The sequence below is a fragment of the Limulus polyphemus genome, unplaced genomic scaffold (genome assembly GCF_000517525.1).
Source record: "Limulus polyphemus unplaced genomic scaffold, Limulus_polyphemus-2.1.2 Scaffold2753, whole genome shotgun sequence".
Taxonomy (NCBI): domain Eukaryota; kingdom Metazoa; phylum Arthropoda; class Merostomata; order Xiphosura; family Limulidae; genus Limulus; species Limulus polyphemus.
The window spans coordinates 40,542-50,374 of record NW_013668363.1 but is presented as its reverse complement, the minus strand read 5'-3'; the positions used below and the strand labels follow the sequence as shown (position 1 = coordinate 50,374).

The following is a 9,833-nucleotide window of genomic DNA, read 5'->3' as shown; positions in this document are numbered from 1 at the left end:
TATATATATATATATATATATATATATACTGATATTATAAAAGTTTCACTTCTAATATGATATCTCACCTCCTTACACAGATTAGCTATTTTTCTCTTGAAGTTGTGCTTTTCTGCATGAGAGACTTACATACCACTAGCTTTGTGAAACTCCCACTTAAAATGCACATAAAAACATTTGATATTGCACTACTGTTTGCTGATATATTGTTAGATATACATGACTGTTTCAGTTTAAGTTTAATGCAGGTGTCATATTTAGTTATTTTTAGAAGTGATAGTTTATAGTAAGTTTGTTTACATAACTGTTTATGAATCATATGTTATGTAGTTCAATTGTTATGAATTAGTGATTGTTTACAATAATGAGATTATTGCTTTAGATTGCTGGAACTTTCCGAGTTTTTCTCATTGGTTTAATAGAGTATTATTGCATCAAAATATCTAATATTGAGTGGAATGTTCTAGACTTCAGTCAGGGTATAAATATGCATTGAAAAAACATTATTTATTTCTAGATTGCATGATTGTGAGTTTAACAATGAAGAGTGTATAGTGGCAATTTTTTAAAGTGAAATTATCACAAGCTGTATTGTAGTAATAGAGCAGGGAAGAATAATTTGTTTTATCAGTTGTGTTCAAAAGTAACCGAACCACCCTGTGTGGACTTTGACAAAAAAAAGACAGTTATTTAAAGCTCTGGATACAACTGTGGTAACCAACAATGTAACAAGCATTTGTATATACGTTTGATTTTATTTTAATATATTATTTTAAAACAAGTGGACTGTGTTGCTGTTTGTTTATAGTTGAAATTTATCGCCTATAAGTTATGGCACCTACTGTAAAAAAATCTAGCCCTACAAAACCTGACAGTGGTGAGCCAGCCAGGATCTACAGTGGTAAATGATGGTAGAAGAAGACATAAACAACAGCTGCAAAGAGGCATATATATATAGCTGTAGTAGTGGTGAAAATATTGTAGAGGATAGAGAGGGGTGGGCAATTTGGGCTCAAAGATGGTGATCTATGAGAATTTGTTCAACAACAACAAGACCTAGAGAGAGAAGAGAATCAACAGAAGAGAGAGGAGGAGAGTCAGAGAATAGAAGAAAGAGAAGGACTAAAAGAAGAATGTGAGCATGAAAATGTCAGAATGAGAAAGGAGAAAAAGGGAGACTGGAAATAGAGAGAATAAGAGCACAAATGGAGATCACCAAGCTCGCCCAACAGAAAGATGGATAACCCAAGAATGACAATAGGGCCAAGGCCAGTTGACCCAAGCTTTCAAAATTTGATGAACAGAAAGATGGCATGGATACTTTCCTGGAGAGGTATGAAAGACTCACCCAAATCAGAACTGGGCAGTCTGCCTCAGCCCCCCTTCTCACAGGAAAAGGCCTACAAATCTTTGTGGGCGTGATGTCAGGAGATACCATGGACTATGACAAGTTGAAAGTGGCCTTGTTCAAGCACTATAAACTTAGCAAGGAAGGATTTTTTCAGAAATATATAGAAGCCAAACCTGATTGTAGGAATTGTATTTCAGTTTGTGTGCATGTCTACAGTGATACACTCACAAGATGGACTGACATGGCCAAGTGTGAAAATATTCTTGCAAGACTGGCAGATCTACTGATGCATGAACAGTGCATGATCACATACTTCACTGACATGTCACAGTTCCTAAAGCACTGAGAGATGTGGATGAGGTGATAAAACCAGGGGTGGCTAACCAGAATCAGGATGCCACCAAAGGTGACAAGAAGTCAACAGACAGAAGTGAGAAGGAATGCTATGATTGCGGTGAAATGGAGCACATTGCGAGTGAGTGCAAGTCTGTCACCAACAAACAGCCACAGAAATCTCAACATAAAGCAGCTGGAGCTACCTACAAAAATGGTGCTGGCAAGAAAGAAAAAATGTGTTCATGTCACCATGGGTGCTGCTGCCAGAAGAAACAGAATAAAGACAATTCATCAGATTCACCACAAGAAGAAAGTGCTACCACCAGGATTAAACAGTGCATGATTGATGGTTAGTGAACAGATCAGCAGTGCCAGTGGTGATCAGAGCATATGACAAACATTGAGAAATGCCAACAAACCGCAACATGCCAGTAGGTGAAGGCTATGTTGGGGATAAGGAAGTGAAAATTCTATGAGATACTGATTATAGCAGTGAGAATCAGTCTAGTATCTCATGACCAGATGACTGGCAAGGTACATCTGCGTGTGCTGATGGGACAGTGAGAAAGTTTCCCATAGTATGAATAAAGGTGGATACTCCATACTATGTAATAACGAACAATTTGAGATGTTTTTGCCTGTTGACAGCTTTCATCCAATGTGTCGTGGGATCTGTGTTACTATCTTCATCCATTCCTGCCACACATTTCCCTTCACAGAAATTTGTAGGTAATATTGAGGAAGACAAAAGTGGAGTGATTTTTACCCACCCAGTACTTCTTTACTTAATGAATATCTTTCAGCTTTTCCCACCTACTTTATATATACAAAAGTGGAGTGATTTTTACCCACCCAGTACTTCTTTACTTAATTAATATCTTTCAGCTTTTCCCACCTACTTTATATATACAAAAGTGCAGTGATTTTTACCCACCCAGTACTTCTTTACTTAATGAATATCTTTCAGCTTTTCCCACCTACTTTACATGTACCTTATATCCATGGTTTCCTTTCTTCTCCCCAGACTGTTCCACACACACCATTTCCTTTGCATTTAAATTTGCTCTCACTGTATTATACCTTGTTCTCACTGCTTTCCCAGATAACTTGTAGAAGTTACTATTTGGATATAGTTTATTCCTCCTTAACATGTCATTCTTAGGATTTACTGTTTAGACATTGTTTATTACTCCTTAACATATCCAAATACAATATTGTTTAAATCTGGTTTGTTACTCCCTCACTTTGTTGGTTGGTCATGGTAACTTACTTTTTACCATATACCACTTAATTTATTATGTTTCATTATAGCTCATCACTCCTTCATATGTACATATAGAAGTTGATGATTGGTCATATTTACTTATTCCTTCCCATGTAAATTTAATGTTAATATTTTGTTCTGGTTGATTACTCCTTTAGATATCCACATAGAAGATAATGTTTACATCTAGTTCATTACTTGATTATACCTTGCCATCTACACATAACTGTTAATGTGTGCATTTAGTTCCTTATTCTTTAACATGTCCACCTGAAAGATAATGCTTAGTCTTGGTTAATTATTCTTTGTCATGTACTATTACATGTTAATGTTTAATTCTTATTCCTTCAAATGTCCACATAGAAGATAATGTTTACATCTAGTTCATTACTTGATTACACCTTGCCATATACACATAATTGTTAATGTGTGCATTTAGTTCCTTATTCTTTAACATGTCCACCTGAAAGATAATACTTAGTCTTGGTTAATTATTCTTTGTCATGTACTATTACATGTTAATGTTTAATTCTTATTCCTTCAAATGTCCACATAGAAGATAAAATTTGATGTAGTTAAATACTTCTTAACTTGTAACTCACTGGAGATAATGTTTCAACATAGTCCATTACTCCTTTACATGTACACATAGAAGATAATGTTTACACATGGTTAATTACTCCTTTATATATATATGTATTGAAGACGATCCTTAGACATAGTTAATTGCTACTTCACATGTACACATAGAATATTATGTTTCACATAGTTAATTACTCCTTATCATGTCCCAATTAGAATATAGTATTTGGTCATTGCTCCTTGTCGTATACATATAATGGTTTATGTTTAGAAATAGTTACTTGTTATTTAACATGTACACTTAGATATTAATGTTTAGTTCTAGTTCATTACTCCATAACATATAACACACAGAATATATTGTTTAGTCATAGTTCCTTATTCTTATGCCAATTAGGGGGTAATTTTTTGTCTTAGTTCATTATTCTGTAATATGTACACTTAGTAGGTAATTGTTAGTTGTAGTTAATTATTCCTTGACGTGTACACAAGGTGGATAATGCTTCAATCTTGTTCCTTCCTCTTTAGCATGCATACTTAGATAATATTTCTCTCTATTTCATTACTCTTTCAGGACGTTCTTATTTACATTGTAAGAAGGTTATGTAACTCTTGTCAAATTTCGTTCAAAAAATAAAACTAGTGGATGAAATTGTTTGAAACTTGAGAGGAACTTTCCTAAAGGCATGTAGTTTTAGAAAAATGTAATATTTGATTTTGATTTTTTCTACTATTTCTACTAAAAACTTGTTATTTATTGTAGTTATTTGCACTGAGGTTCTGAATAGTTCAGTTTCAAGGTGATTTTCATGTTAAGTATAAAAATATTTTTTTAATTTTACAGTTTTTAAATTTCATTTGTATAACCTCTAGAATATCTTAAATGAATATCAAAAGTTTTTAAGATAAATGTTTTTTTTCATTTTCTCTACCTTATTATCAACATAAAATTCAATGAAGTGTTTAAAATTAAGAGAAATATGTACATACCTTTTAATTCCTCATCAAATAATCTTGAAATATCTTTTTTGGGTTATCTGAGTAATTTCATGTCTTTGCATTTTCACTTATGGTTTACTTATATTATTTTGTTTTCCTTTCCTGTTTATTATTTATCTCAACACATGTCAATGGGTGCCACCATGCAATATAATGATATTATTAGAAGAGATATTTTAACCTTTGGTAAAATGTTTTTGCACTCACTTTAGTAACACAAGTCTCACAGAGCAAGGCAAAATTTGAGTTATATTAAAAAAAATTATTAAACCTTTCAAATATGAATTTTAAAATATAAATAATACAATTTAATTGTATCAGAGTAATACATATCAAGGTGAAAAACAATGCTAAATGGTAGCAAGGGCAAAACTGCAACAATGCTAAGTGATTTGATGCATTTCTTAAGGTATACTGCTTGCCAGTTTTAAAATAACCATTGACACATTATAGTTTAAAAGTAGCTGTTTCTAGTGGTTATAAACATGTACATCAAATACTTACATGTGACTTGTAAGCTCAATCTAAGGATAGAATGGTGTGGTTACTGTCAGGGTGAGAATATATATTACTTGTGTTCTTTTGAATTGACCTAAACAAACTTTCAACTTGGATGAGTAAATTGAGATGTAGAAGTAGAATTCAGTCTAGACATACCCTTACACTTTTACATGTCCTATTATTCAAGTAATAGAGACAAAAAGTTAAGATCTGTGAACTTTATGCATAATGTGACAACAAAACTGAAGTTTGAAGTATATTTTTAAGGGTTTCTTTTGAAACAAAGGAATTAAAACTTAGATAATATAAAACCTTGATTTATAATGTACATGATAATGCTAATTTTGTTTAAATACATTGATCGTAACATTGTTTAATTAAGTTTTGAATGTCACTTGGTAAAACCATACGACATGTACAGAAAGGAGTTTAAAAAGGCACATACTAAAAGGGTTAATATATACACAAAGGAGATAATATTTCAACTTTGTTTATTCTTCCTTAACTTGCAACACTTTGATAATGAAGTATAGACTTCATTCATTACTCCTTAATGTGTCCACTTAATGATTAATTTTTTCTTATAGTTCTTTACTTCTTCCCATGTACACAGGGAAGTTAATGTTCAGTTTTAGTTCTTTAATCCATAATATATACACATGGAAGATAATGTTTAGTTCTTGTCCATTACTCCTTGACAAGCCACACTGAATGATAATATTTTGTTGTAATTCATTGATTCTTCACATGTACACAAAAAAAAGTTTAATAATTAGATCTGGTTATTTACTCCCATTAGAAGATAGACTTTAGACATAATTGTTTACTCCATACCATGTTGCACATAGTTAATGTTTAGTTGTGGCAACTTACTTAGTAACATGTACTCACAGTAGTTCATGCTTAATCTTCTTTTCTTACTCCTTAACATGTACATATGGCCAGGTGGATAATGTTCAGATATAGTTCTGGGCCTATTCCATTTGGGTGAGTTTCATAACCTATTACTTTCTCTGCCTGACTGGATTATCACTGTGGTTCTCCATGCTCTTACTAAGGTCTCTATCAAATCTTTAGTAGATGTTTCTGTTCTCCTTAGACACGTTAGTCCTCTTTCTACTTGCTGTTTGTTGCCGTTGGTCACATAACTTTGCCCTTGTTTCCTCTCACTTTCCCGCTTTTCTTTTTCCTTCATTCTGGCCGGTCTTTCCTTCCCTCATATTCCATGGCTGGAGATGGTGGTCACTCCCTTTCCCCCATATTCTCCCCAATTTTTCCATTCACTGTTTACTTTGATCTTGGTGGACACTTTTGTTTTGTCCAGGCCATTCAGTGTTTTGTCACACTCATCCTCCTTGTGGTTTCCCTCACTGTCCTTTCATACATGGGACCCATCCTCTATTTAGGGCCTCTCTCCTTCCTTCGTTCTTGGTTGGATCTTTCAGCTCATTAGTATTGTATATGCCCCCCTTGAAGGTGGATGAGGTATGCTCTCCTGAGTCTTCTTACCTCAGTTTTTCTCCTCCCAATTTTTATCTCCCTTCTTTTTTCTCTGAGCTGGCATGTGGAATACCTCACAATCATTTGTCTCACCTTATACTATTTCCACCTGGCTGTCTCATCTTTGGTAGCACATAGACTTCATCCAATGGTCATTCTTCAATTGACCTTGCACCTGTAAGAGGTGAGGGTATTCATTTACTTATTTCTTCCTTACCTTTTTACTACATTTGAATCCCACTAGGCAACTAGTGTTGCCTCACAGTGTATACTTACCCAAAATTCCACATCAGGCCAGCATAACAGAAAGCACTCAGACCATCTTTCCTGGTCCAGTCAGCACCCATCATGAGATGGGGTGTTCTGTAAAACCACTGGAGTTATACTCAGGACATTTATAAACTTTTTCCAGTCTGATTCAGGCTGCACCCATCAGCACTAGGGTTGGGTATTTAACAATTTCTCTGGCTAGCACTTGCTGGTTTTTAAAAATAGGGTTTCGTGGTTATCCATTTCATTGTCTCCAGTAAAAGATCCATGGTGACCTGGGCTCATTCTCCAGATCTTCCCTATGTGAATCTCTCCCCCTCAAGTGGAGTGCAGGAAATACTTGCTATTTACCAGCTCCCAGCCACTGGGGGTGGTTGACCATGCAGAGTCTTTACCAATTTGGACCTAACAACTGGTTCTAAAAGGGGTCTCTCTATGCTGAGAAGTGGGGCAGGGGTGTTTCTGGATTGTAGTATGAACCACCCAAACCTTATCTAGATACATCACAATCTCTGAGTGGATTTCAGACACATGGCTCACTTACTCTGATTGTCTTTTACCTACTCCTACAAGGACATGACCCCATCAAATATGTTTGCAGTGGAATTGATATTTCTTTATATCTAATTGTGATGTATCACTCATTAACTCTACTCCCACAGCTGGTGAAAGGCCTGTAGAGCCTAATGGTTGAGTTCTGGTTCCATAAATATCCTTATTAGTTGTGTAAACTGCAGTGCCCTTCTCCCATGACTGGCATGGGTCCTTGGTATCTGACATTCAAGAAGCTGTACACAGATACTTTTCACATGTAATCCTTCTTCCACAGCTGGTATTGACTCATAGAGATTGATAGTGGAGGAGGTGAGCATAAATGGTAGTTTGAATCTGCCCCAACCTTACTACACGTATTGGCTGTCTGACACCTTGTGTGCAAGCTTTTGAATGGTCATGTACCTATTATGTCCATCTTTGCAAGACTTTTCAGGTTTCTTGCCTCTCTCTATCTGTAACTTCGGCAAAGAGTAATACCCTGGATGAGATGCAGTTTCCCATGGGTGTGTGCTCCTGCCATAGGGTGTCACACCCCATAGGCTTCCTTTTGGTGCTCTTGAAAAGAGGTTCATCTAGGTAATTTCTGCACCTGGCCCTCCATCAACTCAATGTGAGATTCTAGTTAATAACATTTTCCTTACCTGAAAATGTATTTCCGTACACATTCCCACCCTTCTTCTCCATTTTTCTTGATCGCCTCATCAAAGAATGGGGATTTTCACTTGCAAGTGTAGAGAGAGCATTGGTGAAAGGTTTTGCTGCATGATATGTCATCATACGGTAGTGCAACTTCACATGAATTTTAGTGGAAGTTTTATAAAGTTGGTGGCATGCAAGTGTCTCAAACAGAAATACACAACTTCAAGAGGAAAATGAGTAGTTTGTGGACACAGGTCATGTTTTGGTAGAAATTTCATGAGTTAGGGATAAGGGGAGGGATTTTTTTATTTTTTGAAATAGCTCTATATGATTTCCAAACAGATTATAGGGGTGGCTTTTATAAATAAGGTACAGGGTGATACATACTATATACATATATATTTTAATAATGTACAGGATATATTATTGCAAAATTTATTTCAACAAAGTGGGCTAATGCATCACATCATTAAGCCTATGATTGAACATGTATTATTGATAAAAAGCACATGGTTATGGGTATATTTTCATTATTTTGTAATGACATAGTATACAGTTACGGTATACTGTGGTTTTTATTTCAGTACAATTTGTAAATTTACCAAAAAATCTAATCAAGATTTGGAAGTTGTTCAGTGATTATCATGCTTTATGTTTGCAAGTGTCTGTGTTTCAGGCATAGTTTCATTTCTGAGTTATTAACTTTTTATGACTGCAAATGTAGAAGTGTTAAAAATTATGCTTTTGGACTAGAAAGGGTTTACAAATTTAATATCTCTAAGCTTTTATATATTGATTTTATAGCTCAATGATGTGCATAACATGTTGGTTAAAATTCAAGAGACCTACGTTTTTATTTTTTAATTACCTGTCAATATCATGTTTAAGATGTTTTTAGGTAACTTTTCTTTGTGTAGTTTTCCATTTGTGTGAAGAATAAAGGCTAAGATTTAAGAAGTTATTTTTTATATTTGTGCATCTGCAAATGATCCTTTTAGTTTTTTAGTGTATCTTTTGGATTGTTGTATTTTTTAGTTTTATTAAAGTATTTTCTGGTTTTCTAAGCTCCATTCATCATCTAGTTCTGTATGATGTCTTTGTTTTTTAATACTTTCTAATTATTGAAGTATCTCATGTGAAGGACTGATGACAAATATTGCTTATAAAAAAAAAGTTACACTTTTACTGTATTAACCCCAAGATCGTGAGTCAGTTTGTACATAAGTGTCCATGTTTTGATGACAACTTTGAATAAGAGAAAATTCACTAGACCAGTTTATCATATACAACTTTGCATAACCTTAGAATTTAATCTCTTGCTAAAAAAAAATGCAACTCCCAAAATTTTCTTTTGTGGTTGACGAGATGTCTTCCCAAAGTGACATAGAAGCATGCCACCATAAATAGACATCATTCTTCTTTTTCTATTCAGCTGTGTCACATTCAAAGATAAGCTGATAAAAGAAACTTCAAACCATTGGATTAGTAAAACCTTATTTTCATGTTACACTGGAAGGCAAAACTATGACAATAGTGAATATGATTATAAATGTTTTTTTTTTCATGTGTATTTGGAATGGATTGTTATTGAATAATTTTAAATATTTGTAAATACCTTACATATTGTATCTTACTTGTTGAATTATTTGTAGAATGCATTTCTTTGTATTCCAATATATTTATAGTATTTTGTAACAATTACTGTATTTTTTGGTGTATAAGACACACTTTTTTACCCCAAAATTTGATGTCAAAATCTGCTTCCATTCTATACACCGAAGGTATGAATAATATATATGTGTATATATATATATATATATATATATATATATATAT

General features: G+C 34.0%; 1 protein-coding gene across 2 annotated transcripts in view; it reads left to right on the top strand.

Annotated features, from left to right (window-relative positions):
• Positions 1-9,833, top strand: part of LOC106467820 (multiple coagulation factor deficiency protein 2 homolog) — a 23,061-nt gene that overhangs the window by 6,238 nt on the left and 6,990 nt on the right. The gene's annotated exons all lie outside the window — the stretch shown is intronic.